The sequence below is a fragment of the Girardinichthys multiradiatus genome, chromosome 7, assembly GCF_021462225.1.
Source record: "Girardinichthys multiradiatus isolate DD_20200921_A chromosome 7, DD_fGirMul_XY1, whole genome shotgun sequence".
Classification (NCBI taxonomy): Eukaryota; Metazoa; Chordata; class Actinopteri; order Cyprinodontiformes; family Goodeidae; genus Girardinichthys; species Girardinichthys multiradiatus.
The window spans coordinates 31792893-31808613 of record NC_061800.1 but is presented as its reverse complement, the minus strand read 5'-3'; the positions used below and the strand labels follow the sequence as shown (position 1 = coordinate 31808613).

General features: G+C 36.5%; 1 protein-coding gene across 1 annotated transcript in view; it reads right to left on the bottom strand.

Moving 5' to 3' along the window:
- tmem198a (transmembrane protein 198a) overlaps positions 1 to 15721 on the bottom strand; it is a 61052-nt gene that overhangs the window by 44698 nt on the left and 633 nt on the right. The window lies entirely within an intron of this gene.

Below are 15721 nucleotides of genomic sequence, written 5' to 3'. Positions count from 1 at the left end.
GAAACTTACAAACGTTGTCAGGACATGAAAAAATACAGGCAGATCTCAGGACATGGAGATGTGAGTGGTGAGTAGTGTTGGGACCCCGGCCATGGTTACAAAATGAAAGGCCAGTATGAACTTTTCTGGAACTTTCAAAATAAATCGCATTAACCTACTCTCCTTGATCCTCCCTCATTTTTTTGCCCTGCTTCAGCTTTTTGTCTATGTTTTTCTTAGAGCCTCTGTTTGCATATCCTCCTAATTTGTTCATTATGGATTTGGTCAGCTGGTCTCTCAATGCAATCGATCAAATTTTCTTGACGGGAAGACAGGGTAAAGGGGAACCCTCTTGTCCAGACGGGACGTTCTTCTCCGGATACGCAATGGATTCCTGGCAGCAGTGGAAGATTGTGTGCCTGACAACAATGTCAGTCGAGGACATGGAAAATTTGTACATAATTGGATTTCTGATAACAGGATTTCTGCTTTTTGGAGTTAGCAGTTACCTGGCTTATTGAAAGATTTGTAAAACATCGACAGCTGTTCAAAGCACTCCAAAGCTGTCTGGGATGTTTGAAGGGATCTTTAGAGCTCTCAGCACTTACACTGATATGTTAAGAGAGCAGAATCACAAGCTGGACGCAATCCAGAATCGCAGGCTGGCTGCGTTTCCCGGACTGAAAGGTGATATGATTTAATCTTGGAGAAAGTTGTTTGCTCAGGATCTACTGAAATTACCAGAAGTTTGGCTATTTGGATTTGAAATTGAGAATGCCAGTAAGACTTTGAAGGCAGGGGGAAAATCACAGCAGGCCTGAACCAAAACATTTATTGTTTGTCTAATTCAGGCGCCCGAGATGACCTTCACAGGCTTCTTATCAAAACATTTCTCCTAGATGTTCTGTAAATACGACGCTCTGCCCCAGCAACCCCCCTCATCTGTGAACTGAACTGTATGGCCATTTGATAAAACTTCCATCTCTTTTTCAAGGACAATATCAGCTTCGTCAGTGTTGACAGTCTAATTCTTTGCACACATGATCATACTTAAATATTGGCACCCTCATGAGTCCACCATACCCCTGCAAAATCTTTGCTTATTTGTGTTGCTTTCCCATGCTCCTTATTTTTACCTAAATGTGGATTTCTTTTCTTCTCCTTTTCATATATTTTTAGATTTACCAGTGAAAGGAAAATAATACTAGTTTTTTCAAAATTTGAACAAAAGAATGACTCAGCTTCTTTAGTTAGACCTCAATGATTGCTTAGTTAAATTTCAATGGATGCAAATGACTGTTATTATTGGACTACAACTGCATTATACCAGCGACCCCAAGGATCATTCTCTCTTAGCACAAGATGCTTTCCCCTACATAGATGACTTAATGATATAATTACCTCTTTAGAAAGATTGGTTTAGAACCAGCTCTTACCAGTAAAGCCCAAAGGAGTATTAATGTTATCTGTATCATTGTAATGTTGGCCAGAGATTTTTAGATTTCTCAGAAGGATTCATAGATTTTTAGATTCCTTAGAAGGATTGTAGTATCGTTTGATTAGTTTTTCTGTGTCTGTATCTGTGTCTGTATCTGTGTTTATTTTCTTTGTGATTGTATTGTAATTGTATGTACAGTGCTTTGAGTGTCTCGTTACTGAAAAGCGCTACATATTACCTTACTTCCAGCTCAGCCAGGAAGAGGGGTAACCGCGGACTCCCCGTGACGTCACTGTCCAAATAAAATCACCGCTTTTGCAACAAGCTGACCTCTTCCACACGGGTCCCCAGAGGAACTGGACAGAGGGACACAGCTCGCTAATGTCCCTTTGCTGGCAAACAGATATAACTCTCCAAACTGGATCCAAGAGTGTCATACGATTATGCGATCATATGCACTAAGTTAAGTAGGAATGAATTGCTGTGTGTGTATCCGGTATTCATTCCTGAACAGGGGTAATCAAGGTACGAGCGTTGCTTGACTTTTCTCTCTGAGGTCTACAGAATCAAACTGTGTTCCAGAGAGTTCCCAGCAGAGACCCTGTCTCTACGACGCAGAGTGGAGCAGTTTTCCCGGTCTGAAGGAAGGACAATGAGACCGCATCACCGTGGTTACAGCAGTAACGTGCAGTTTGGCCAACCGACAGAACGAGCCGCCTCACCCCACGGCTACAGAGGTTAGCTGCAGTCAACCCTTTGTTCACTGTGGAAGCTTTCTTCAAACTTCGTCGCCCCGGACAACGTTCCCTCAGCCCGGTTCACGTAAGGTTTGGGCAGAGAGAAGTAATTTAGAATAAAATAATCTAAACATTTTTTCATTTTATAATGTTTGGTTTTGTTTGTGTTGAAACTCAGCTATCTCAGTGCTAGCAGATTAGCTGTAAGCACATGTGCTCAGTTTGTGTGTTCTGTGTTTTTTTTTTAAGTTAAGACAAACTTTATTTAAAGGGTGATTTTAAACACAGAAGATCGGCCATAACACGCTGTCCACGCTTATGCATTTTAACCCTTTTATTAACGGCATTTTAAAGGTATGTGTTTGATTCTGATGATAAGCTACAAGCTTCTTTTGTTAGCTTTAACTGCTAACAGCTAAGAACACGTGTTTGCCTACTAAAGATCGTTTACCCAAAAAGGTTGTTAGTTTTCAATCTAGTAAAATATTTCCCTAAATATTATTTTACAAAACTTGATAACTAAGTAACACAATTAAGCCCATTTCCCAAAGATTCGGTTCTTATTCAAAATAATATTTATTTAAATATTATTTTAATAAATAAAGGAAGCTAATTAAACACCATTGAGAATTAGTCATCCAGAAGGTTGGTTTTATTCAACAAATCATTCTTTAAGATATTATTTTATTAAAATAATATTTTATCTGATCTTGCATTGTGAATGGTTGTCTAAAGGTATGCCAATTATTGCCTAAATTAGTTACAAGACTAACTTAACTTCAATTCCAGATTCTTCAAGATAATCCTTGGTTCTCAAACATAAACATTGCATGGTAATGTTGCATCATTTTATTGGTCATGGTTTTCAACCATTTTTGATCAACTTGTTTATATTGTACATAGTCCATTAGTCTTCCTTATTCTTTAATTCTGCTTGGTAGTTTAGCTGGATTGTTTTAGCATGGTAAAGAGTTTGTTCATTGAAATATGTTTGACTGGAGTTAACTTATTTTTGTTAATAAATTCGTGTATTTTAAGAAATTGTGTGAATTCATTCCTTGTGTGTGCATAGTTTTGCTGTTCAATAATGTCAGAACTTGGCTCATCCTTTTCAATTTTGTCCTAATACCACTGCCTTATTGGGCAGGTATTCACAGGACAACCCTTAACACACGGAAATATGATTTAATAAAATATGAAAGTATTAATATTAAATAATATATTCATATTCATAATTACAACAGTAGTAAGGGTAGTATGCAGGGTGGATTTCAGGAGGAACCAGTGGAGAACAATAGCAATAAGGGAGTATATGTACTGAGGGAGAGTGGAGAATGGAGCAATGAACACAGGGAATTAACCAGAGGGGAATCAGGATCAGCTGGTGGGAGAGAGACTGAAAGTAACACTACTAAGCAGTGTGCAGGGATGTGACAGAAAACATCTAAGTAAACAGAAATAAGTAAACAATGAGACTACCAAAAGAACATGAACAAGGAGGAATCAGATATATAAGGAAATACAAACTAAAACTTATAACATAGGAATCCAGGGAAGTAACAAAACCTAAACACCAGAATAAATCTGATAAACCTGAATGAACTGAAATACAGCAAGTGAAATAAATGGCAGTGCAGAGAAAGTACACAGAACACAAACTCAAAACCCCAAACACAGGCAGAGTATGACAATATGGAATTAAACTTTCATCGGTAGGTTGCCATGTGATTAGTATTAGTATGAGAACAAAGAAATACAAGATAGTAACATGATGTAAGTAAGTATTTTTACTATGTCCTTAAGCAGTAACAAACTGTAAACATCATTCTTCCCAATATAAACACATCCATTGTATTCCCTATACTATTCTTTATGTTTGGACCCATTTAAAAAGTGCTTTTAGATACAACATTATACTCAGCAAGATAAGAAACAGTGTGACAGTAGCTTAAGTCCAATCAGTCTTAAGTGAAATGTTTCCAAGTTAAACCTTGCTAATACCACTAAAGCTAATACCCAAATGTCAAGCTTGTTTGCTTGATGAGGTTAACAAGATACTACAAGGACAAGCAAAAGGAGGAAAAAAAGAGCGTAGTGAACTTATTAGCCTAACATATTAAAATCATATGCAATGTCTGGATACGCGAAACATTGACGCTGTCAAATCTTGGTGGGCATTATCCTAAATTTGTTTTTTCACCTATCCAACAGCGCAGCCTCTGGATGCACAAAACAAAATAAAGTTACTGTACTTCATATAACCATCAAATTGTGCTAATAAATAAGGCAGAACAAATGTTAACTGAAATATTGTTAAGAAACACCAACAATTTTGTGTTCAGAATATCTGGTATGTACCCACACTTCTCAGACTTGCAGTATTTGTACATGCCTGCTTGCCATCAGTTCCACGTTTTACCATTTCTAACTCTTCATTGACTAAAATAGTGAAAACAATATCTGTTTGATAGTTATGTGCAGTATACAAAGAAAAGAGAAAGTGAGAGCATGCAGGAGCATATGAGGGCTGATCTAATGATTAGTATCAGTGTGACTGAGCTTCAATCCAGGCCATCTGCCACAGAGACGACTACTACTGTGTGCTTGTGTGTGTTGGTGGTTTGGGGGATGAGCAAAATAGTCTGTTTGGGACCTAAAACAAATATTACATGAAGCTGCAGTCCCACATCTGCTCAATGTGCACCAAGGAATATGTACATTTACACTTATTGAACAATCACATTATTTCTAGTCAGGCATTTTGAAGATGGTAGTTTTTATTATAATGATGAGCCCGGTGTAAGAGCAGTATACTTAATAAAACATCTGTTCAGACATTCTATTTCATTAATTTCTCAGTAAATTAACTGTTAATGAAAATGATGCAAGGGCTGTAACAAAGCAGATTGTAGAGAGACACCTCCCATCATCACAGTTGGCATAGTAACCAGAAAGGAGCAGACAGCCTTGCTTTATTGAAAATACCTTCACTGTTGCATCTTTGATTGACTGGTCTGCCAACATGGAAACTTCACACTATACTGATTCTGCTCATATTGAATATCCAAGTCCTGCTGCTGAACAGTATAACTCAGCAAGTAATAGGAATTATGCCATGACACCTTATAGAAAATCTAATATAGGATTCTGTAATTTAGCATCTATTTGTGAAGTTCCTTACTGCACATAAGTGAGCTGTTTCACATGTTTTTCTTTCATTTTGAAATCTTAGCATTTCATTAACATCAACCTCAGTTCAAAATTACTACAAACTTCAGCATTTCAGCGCAATTATTTAGCAAATAATGGAGGAAATACTTCCAGCACACCTTTGTAAACTATATCTTATTTAAATGAAATAGGAAACGCATTAACATATGTGCAAAAGATTTTAGTGCAAAAGATTTTAGTGCCAAAGATTTTAGTGCCAAAGGTTTTGTGCCACATTTAAGATAATCTCACGAGCAACTTTAATCACTGTCACTGTAAGAGTGGAACAATACATCCAGCTCCAAGACAAGATGAGACTTTGGCAATATTATTGGGAAAATTAAGATCCCCCAAAAACAAAGTAAAAGTTTCACAAAGCAAATACTTTGTTTATAAGAAACGGTCATTAATGGAAAATGTTCCAGTCAAGGTTTGACCAAACCATACATTGAGGTTTTTACGCTTTATAATTCAGAGATGGTCGTAAGTGTTTAAAGGGCATTGACAATAATCCCTTTTTGTGTTTTTACAAAAAGGGACCATTGCAATAGTGTGGTTTCAATTACATTACAAAACATAACCACAGCCTAGTTGGAGAACAGCAAGCATAACAATGGCAACATGTGGGGATTACAGAAAAAGTGAGTATCAAAAGGAATCATTGAGGTAAGACAGGAAGGATTATAAAGAAAAGTTTAAATGTTTAATAGACTATACCCAAACCAGAGGCCAAACAGAAGAAGTAGTGCAAATAATAATTACATTGTTACAGTAAACTTCTTAGTTTGTATCATTAAAGCACCAGTTTATGTCTTATTAGGTACAAACAATTGTCACCTAAACGAAACCACAGTTGACAGTAATGTCAGTTTTAACTGTAAGCACTACTGGTCATGAATTTTTAACAAATTCATAAAACGACACTTTTCTATAATCAATTTAAAACACTGGGAACGCCTTGGGCTCCCCCCGGAGGAGCTGGAGGAGGTGTCTGGGGAGAGGGACGTCTGGGCGTCTCTGCTGAGTCTGCTGCCCCCGCGACCCGGTCCCGGATAAAGCGGAAGACGACAAGTATGAGTACGAGTACGAGTACGAATTTAAAACACACCCCATCTGTCAAAATAATAAAAATGTCATTTCCTATTTATTTTGAAATTTATAAGAATGGACTAAGGCATTATTTTCAAGCAGTTTAGGTTATTCAAATAGGTGCTTACCTAATGTCTTAAAAAAATGTTTTTCAGCTCAGACCTGTGTCTAAGTCCAAGGACTGGCTTAAAACCAGTTTAAAAAGAAACACTAAACCACTGTTCCAATTGGAAATATCACATTAACTGATATGGAAATAAACAAATAGCCATGGGTGGTGTTGCTTTGAATTATGTAAAATAAGGTATTTTTGACAGCCATAAACGTTGTACAGGAATTTACATCATGATAGAAACTTATTTGTGTATAAAAAAAAACACCTTTGTAGCTGCAGCAGAAATGCCTCAGACAGATCCAACAGAGATGATAGTGCAACAATAAATTAACAGAAAGTCCTGGGTATTAATGCATTATTATGGAAGTTTGATGTTAAAAAGTGTAAGAGGAGGATGAGGGAAAGGACACACCAGTGAAAGCAGTCCTGGCTGGACAAAATGGAACAGTAACTAGAAGTTGGCTGCAGCAACTGTATAATTTTCCGAGAAAAATTCTGACACTGATTGGTATTTGGCATAGGTCATTTTTGCTGGTAGAGAGCCAAATTGGCGGTCGGTGTTCCTGTCACACTGAACAACCCCAGACGATAAATTGTAGCTAACATTCAGAGATTTTACCACAATTCCTTTACGGTGAAAGATTCTGCAAAGGAGGGGTCATTATCAGGCTGTGTAAACCCGGTTTTAAAGAAGCTCTGTTGAGTGTTATTCAGGTTTGCATTAGTCCAATTAAGATTTGTTTAGTCCATGTATTTTAATTGGATTTGATCAAATGCAGTCAAGACTTCTCAAAAAATTTCTAAATGTATTTGCCTTAGATTATTTTGTTTCCAAATGGGATGATGATTATATCAGTGGTCTGTCAACACAATAAGGCAACTCAGGAATTACTTCCTGTCTTACTTAAAAATAAGAGTATTAAACACCAACACCAGCTTAAAGTTCCTTCACGGACAAAGTCTCATACTGACAGAGCCTTGATAGTGCTTTGCAGGGTAGAGTTCACTGTGAAGAGAAATGCTAAGTCTTTTTAGCGTAGCTAAAAGGAGATGCTTTAAATAATGCTTAAAATGTACAAAAAAACAATAAGTGTTTGTGATGCCTGACTGAGCCACTCAATAAACATCTCACACAGCTGATTACAGGTGAAAGCATGCATATCTTATGTTTACAGATAATTTAATACAAGCCACAATAATGTCCTTTGAAGTGATGGGAATGTAATTGTGTGTTAGTAAAAGTTGGTAACCTCAGCATTGATCCATGTGTAAGCCTTGGCCATTGCTCATGGCCTGAAGATGAGGTAACAGGGGAGTAAAGAGGCTTTCATCAGATTATAGCTCATTCTCCGTCTTCCACTGTCCCTCTTTTCAGCAGCGAGTATCTCTCGGCTGTTTTCAGCCACTTGGCTCCATCTTTCCTCTTTTCACTGCTTTGCTGAAAACTGAACCTGCTCTAAGCAACCACATTGAATTTGTCTTCAATCCCACAAGGATTCATTTGCCTTAGCCGTGTTAGGCCCAAAGTGGCTATTCAAATGCAGGAGTGTGACAGTTTTAAGTACATTTTATTTTTAAATGCCTTCATCATACTCAAATGTTTGAGGGCATGGGATTTGTGTTTTTTATTTTGCAAAAGTGTATTTCTTTTTACAAATAATTTATCCATCATTTGGGCTAAAAAAACAATAGGGATACAAAAAAATCTACTGATATGAGTAGTTGGCAGTTGGCCCATATTATGTGGCTGCTGGCCTGGGCTAGAGTGGAATGGAGGGAGATGTTTTAATATGATTAGCTCTAGTGAGCCAAATTGTTTCACATAAGTCTTGTCTAATCTACCACAACTGAGGGCTTTGGGAACACCACACCAGTTTTGGCCCACATTCCTTGCCCTGCAGCTCTCTCATATACTGAATTGTTGCTATTTCAAAACAATAAAGTTAAACATCCTGCAGCTGACCAACTGAAAGTCAATGGAGATTGCAGCAAAGACTTTGTTTCTTTGACAGAGACAGGTGCTCCAAAGTATGACACAAATGTCAATTTGATGGTAAAAGCTACAACAAACATTGGCCACTTAGATTTCTAAGTAAAATAACTATACTGCTATTAAGTATAGTTCTTGATTGGCAAGGACAAACCACTGCACTGTAAAGGTTACACCATTTTTTGTGGCAAGTATAGAGTTCACATTCAGAACTAAAACGTTTTGTAAAATGTTACTTTAACAGTGGATCCCTTTACAGTCTGATAGAAAGATGCATATTTTAAAATAATAAGTGCAATGCATTATCTGAGTACTGTAGTAGTTTTCACATTAAAACTCACATTGAGAATTGTATATTTTGTTCAATTTCACTTGACATCACATATGTTTTTAAACAAAAAAAACTACATAGCCAAAGCTTACTGACTTTTTAATTTATTCTGTAATCTATTCTTTCTTTCAGCTACAAACATAATTCACTCTGATGTCAAGCCGGCCTGAAGAATATACATATCAAAACGTTGGTATATTGTAGTATTTATTTCAGTTACTACAAAGGAATTTCTATATAAATTCCAGATACCATGAATTAATTCCCTTTATGACCTCATCATGTTTGGCCAAACCATTGGACTTTGACCTATGATATCATCATCAAAATATTTAACAATATTAATTGTATTTTTTCAAATATCATTAAAGCCCAATTTTCATTCAGATTTTATTGTATGCAATGAACATGAATAGATTCTACAAAATGTACTTTTTGAAAGATTTGTTTAATTTTAATCAGAAAATATTGTAAATAAAGAGAGATTAATTTAATTGTAAAGTGGAGACTCAGCTGACTACAGATCATTGTGAACTTTAGCATTAATTAGTTTTGCGGTTTTGGATGTTTCATGCTGGTCTTTTGAAGGTACAAAAAAGAAAATTTTTGTGGGTATTTAAATCAATTGGTTTCACAAAACCAGTTATTTAAAAAGATTTTCTACAATCTATTCATTCTAGTACGAGAAAATGTTATGAGACTCAAATAAAAAAAGATCTTTGAGCAGGTTATTACTTAGAGTTATTTTGGTTTGATCGGGTCATTGTCCTTAGATCCAACTGTCCAAATGGGGATCAGAACCATATTCAATGGAAAAACGCTGGACAAAAACTGAATAATTAGAAAAAGATACAATTAAATTCAATTATGTGTTTGCTTTGAGTAATTCTAGGATTGTTTATCTCAATATCTTATTAAAATACTGATCTAGCAAGAAAAGAAGTATGGATCAGAACATGGATATTTCTTCTGCATATAAAACAAAAGTAGGCTGGAATGAAATTGCATTGTGTGGGTATGAAATTGGGGTATAAACTGGCAAAGGGGTGAACAAACTCAATTGTATTGAATACATCCCTGTCTGCTCCACACAAGCTGAGACCTGGAGTGAATGAATTCAATTTATTTCTGCTAGCGAAACATAAACACTATGTTTTGTCTGTGTAGGGGCGAGCTACTAAAAGCTGTGGGACATTCTGCTGAGCAACACATAGACAAACACACTCATCATCTGAAAAAAAGGCTCCTCTACTGTTTCTATTGACTGTGCTGCTCACACGTGTCCCTCTGGAGGCACGTCCTGAATAACCAAATTCCAATGTAAACTCTGTTTTCCCCTTTTCGCTTCATTTGCTAGTTTCACAGTTAGATTTAAATTTAAAAAGCAAATGAGTCAGCTTTTGCCTTGCAAAAGTGGTCATACACCTTAAACTTTTCCACATTTTGTCATATTAATACACAGACATTATTTTATTTTAATGTCATTTAACATGTTAGATCAACATAAACTAGTTCATATTTATGAAGTGAAAAAAGGTGATTTTCAAGTCTGGAAAGCATTAGTAATCAGCCACCTGAGCCAAATCTTCTTCCCAGGTGTGGCACTGTTGGTGTAGGGGTTTATGTGTGTGGCCCAAGTACTGAGGCTTCAGTCCTTGATGTGGCAGTCCTAGGTTCAAGTCCTAGCTCTGGTGACATTTGCTGCATGTCTTCCCCTCTCTCTCCACCTCTGTTTCCTGTCTGCCTGTTGTCCAAAATCTCTGAAAAATAAAAGCCACCAGTGCTGCAAAAAAAAAAAAAAAAAAAAAAAGAAAATCTCCTTCCCATCTCCTTTGTTCCACATCTAAAAAAGGAAACTTTTGCCCATTCGTCTTTGCAAAATAGCTCAAGTTCAGTCAGGTTGGATAGAGGGTGTCACTTAACAGCAATTTTCAAGTCTTGCAACAGATTCTCAATAGAATTTAGGTCTGGACTTTTATTGGGCCATTCTAACACATGCATGTGCTTTGATCTAAACGCTTCCCATATAGCTCTGGCTGTATGTTTAGGGCTGTTGTCCTGCTGAAAGGTGAACCATCAGCTCAGTCTTAATTTGTTTCAGCCTGTAACAGATTTCCATTCAGGAATCCCTTCTCATCAACCCTGACTAGCTTCACTGACACTATTAAGTGCTTCATCTACCCCAGCATGATGCATAGTGGGGATACTGTTTTAACAATGGCTTTTTCCTTGCCACTCTACCATAAGGCCAGATTTGTGAAGTTGGTGGATAACAGTTGCCTTTTTAATAGATTCTCTCATTTGAGCTGTGGATCTCTGCAGCTCCTCCAGATTTAAAATGGATGTCCTAGCAGCTTCTATGATTAATGCTCTCTTTTAGTGTAGGTGGATAAGCCATGTCTTAATAGCTTTGCAGTTTTGCCAGACTCCATTTTCAGATGAGGGAAACTGAGATTAAATTACACAACTAATTAGATGACTTTTGAAGGCTTGTGGTTACACAAGATCTTATCCACAGGTATTATTATTAGATAGTGTAAAGGACACGGAACGCAGAAACACAGTGCAATTTTCAAGCTTTTTTATTTGTAAAAATACATGTATCCTTTTTCTTCTGCTTTAGACTTATGCTTTCACTTTGGGTAAACATCTTATTAATTTTACAGCTGTAACATGGAAAGAAATATGAAAAAGCTCAAGGGGTATGAATGCTTTTGCAAGGCACCATATATGAGATTATTTAAACCTGCTGTTTGGAAGTTGGCAAATGCATGAATGTGTCTATTCTGATGGTATGTAAAGAGCCTTCTAGCAACAACATGACAGCCAAACACAAACATGCAACATGGCAGGCTGCATTGCCAAAGGGTTCTGACACACTGGGATTTCAATGAGCTTTTTCAAACCAAAGGCTCCAAACGTGACACTTCTCTGCATCACACTGATGTTGCATGGATCTGTGTAGAGATTTTTGCCCGAGGTGCTTTTAAAATGTGAAGGAGCACGCTTGTGAGCTGAAAACTAACACGAAAGCATATCCGGCCACACCTTTCCACCAGTTTAACTGGTGTTTTCAAAGTACGGTAAAAAGATCAGGAGGGAAAGGAGCGCAAGTGTGTATTAATGACATTAGGATTGACTTTTTACCTTTTCTGTGCTTTGTTCACTCATGCTTCAAATTCTTTCTCTATTAACTTAACATACTTTTCACTAAATTATAAGAAAAACATTCCCTTTTCTACCTCAAACCCCAAATACACACCCACAATTTGACTTTCCCCATCCACCCAATTAGACCTCCTCTTTAAAGCAAAATGAAGGAAAATACAGAGGTTGCCTTCTGCAGGCTAGACACAGAAGTCTTTGTAGAGGTTTTTCTGCTCAGTTTCAGTCTAAATCTTGTTGGCTTGTGTTCGTCACAGTTATGTAACTCTTCTTCAGAGTACATAGTAACATAGTGATGTCCTCTACATGAATTATAAGTTGAATCATGTAGAGGACACCATGAAAAGTTGGCACCTTGTGTTTTATGCTCAAGTTTTAATTCTGTCAGTGATGAGATCTACCCTTTATTGATTAAAATTTTAGAACTGAAGTATTTCTTCTATATTTATGAGGTTAACAATGTCCCTCTCTACACCGCTGTCAGGCGTCTGACTGATTTATTGGAGAGGGTATTACTCAAGGCTTTTGATAAACGAGAGATGCCATAAAGACTAGGAATGTTTCAGATCTGGCCAGACTCCTCATCAACTGAGCCTGCCGCTTTGGTTAAAGCCCCAAGTCTGAGGACTGGTTGCCTCTCTGTTATGGTTACATAATAATCAGGGAAGTGCCATATGGGAAACTCACTGGGGATGAATCTGTGGGTTTAAATCTCAATACATGTCACACATCTCCATAATTACTCAGTGCTCCATAGTCTCTCTATCTCATTATTATAAGGTTTTTGCAAAGCAATGCAGTATTAAAATGCAATTTATTTAGCTGAAGGCAAGTGAATATCACTAGTCAAGCAACATCAACATGTGACAATTATGACGCTAAAATACCTCAGATGATCCTTTTTTGGGTCATCAAGAATTAAACTTAATGTTAATGACTTTTTTGTCTTTAAATCTATTATTGCCAGTTCCTGATGGCGGCCCCAGAGCTGAGCTCTGGTGAAATAGCAATGATTCTAGGCATACTGTGTTGCAAAAAAATATATATAATAATAATAATGTGACAGTAAAAAATACAGTCATTAAGTCAACTGCATGTTTCAAGATATGATTCTGCTATCTACTTACTCCCCTCAAGGTCATCTGTTTGAACAAAAACTTCAGCTCATGAAATTAATCACAAACTGGAACAGAGTTTACAAAAAGGAAAATCCAAAAACTTTCAAGTTAAGAATGCCTGTAGGCAGACATCGGCGCTCTCTCCAGGGCTTCAGACCAAAACAAAAGTATGAGAGAAAGCAGCCCAATAAATGCTTAAAAGTCTGTTATTTCCTACTGATATTTAGCTTTTTTTTAATTTATGCTGCATGTTATTTTTGTATCTCTTTTTGGACCAAATAAAAAGCAATCAGTGCAAGAACTATAAACAGAATACTGTAATAGTGCCTTGCAAAGATACTGTATTTGTACCTCTTGAAACCTTTGAAATTTGTCAAATTATGGTCACAAGCAATATGGGGATGGTATTTCATATACCAATACACAGTACTAAATAGTTGAACTGGATAGTTTTCACAGTGCATCCAATGGTATTCAGAAGTAGCCTAAGGAGTAAATCCTGCACTATTCAATTCATTATCCATCAATAAAAAATGGCACAACCTACCAAGAAATGGCTGTCCACCTTAGCTCAAAAGACAGGTACAGAGTGTTAAGGTAACCTGGGCTGTAAGGTGACGTCCATGTTAAATCTAAAGGAGATGCAGACAGCCACAGCTTAGGACGGAATACCTGTTGACAAGATAACTACTAGTCAGGGACTCAACAAATCTGGTATTTGGGGAAAAGAGGCAAAATATAGGTATTGTTGAAAAAAAGCCATAAAAAGATATGTTTGCAGTTTGCCACAATCTGGTTTAAATTTATAGAAAGGTAGATGGAACTCAATATCAGAGAATTTTGGAAGAAAACTGGTTGGAGGCTATTAGATGGAGTGGAGGTTCACCTTCCAACCAGGATCTTTAGCATACAGCCAGGGCTACTGTGGAATAGATTAGATTAATGCTTATTAGGGGTGTAAAGGTACACTAAAATCATGGTTCCATGTGAACCTTGGTTTTAAAATCATGGTTCTGTATGTTTTCTGTATGCTTCAATCAAGAGAAAGAAATCTTGGTTGTTTTTTCTTTCTTTTTACTTTACTCAAATGAACAAATAATTTTTCAAATTTGGAAAAATAGTTTGATTCTTCAAGGTTTTACTAGTATTGAACTGACTGAACATTTAATTTGATTATTTTTAATTAATTAAGGGTATACCCAATGCCTGAATACATTTTACAACAATAAAACCACATGAAAATGGTCAAGGTTGTTATTTAGGAATTTTTGAATGGGACTGTGCTGATACTTGAGAATAAAAACAACTTACATCACTTTGGAGTAGTTTTGATATATATAGTGTATTAGTTGTCCCTGAATGCGGCTTAAAGATTCCGCTGTTGGGATATTGCCTCTCCTTTTGTTTTGCTTGTGTTACACAATCTATTTTCCTTTTGCCATTCTGTAAGTTTTCATTTTATTTTACTAAAATCCATCGAATCACTGTGCTGCTGCCACATTTGTTTTTTACACTCAGCAGGTATTTATATACCGTTAGACCCCAAATGCTTATTCATGTTTAGAATGTTGTAGAGCTAAATCTAATGAAGAAGCTGTGTCAAGACTTGAAAATTTCCTTCCCCACCCAGTCTGAGTTTGAGCTATTTTTCAAAGAAGAATGAGCAAACGTCTAAGTCTCTAAAGCTGCAAGACATATAATAAAGGATTTGCTGCTGTAGTGGCAGACAAAATGTGTCCTATAAAGTATTGACTTGAGAGGGGCCCTAAATAAGAAAATATAAGAAATGTCAAAACCACACATTGGTTTTGTCCAATTTGCAAAAAAAACACAACTTTGTACTAGTCTATCAAAGAAAATTCCAGGAAAACACTTTGAAGTTTGTGTTTGTTATGGGACAAAATATGAATAAGTTAAAGGTGTGTGAATACATTTGCAAGGTGCTGTACTCATACATTTTCAGAGCTAAACCCAAAGAAGAAAAAACATACCTAAACATTTTTAATTGAAACCTCTCAGTGTTGTGATAAATAGATAGATAGATAGATAGATAGATAGATAGATAGATAGATAGATAGATAGATAGATAGATAGATAGATAGATAGATAGATAGATAGATAGATAGATAGATAGATAGATAGATAGATAGATAGATAGATAGATAGATAGATAGATAGATAGATAGATAGATAGATAGATAGATAGATAGATAGATAGATAGATAGATAGATAGATAGATAGATAGATAGATAGATAGATAGATAGATAGATAGATAGATAGATAGATAGATAGATAGATAACACCTGACTTGCTGCAGACGCGTGTTAATTTGACTTTATGTTTTTACGACGTATCCAACCAGGTTTTGCCCACAGGAGTCAAATTCAGGCTTTATTGTCCTTTCCATTATGTATTCCTCACACACTGGGAAGGATCCGTGTGGCTGTCACTGATATGTGACCTGTGAGTGGTCTCGGGGGGGCACACGTCTCTCGTTTTGGAGCACCAAATGTTCTCTGTGGCATCGGTTTGAAAACAATAGAGGAA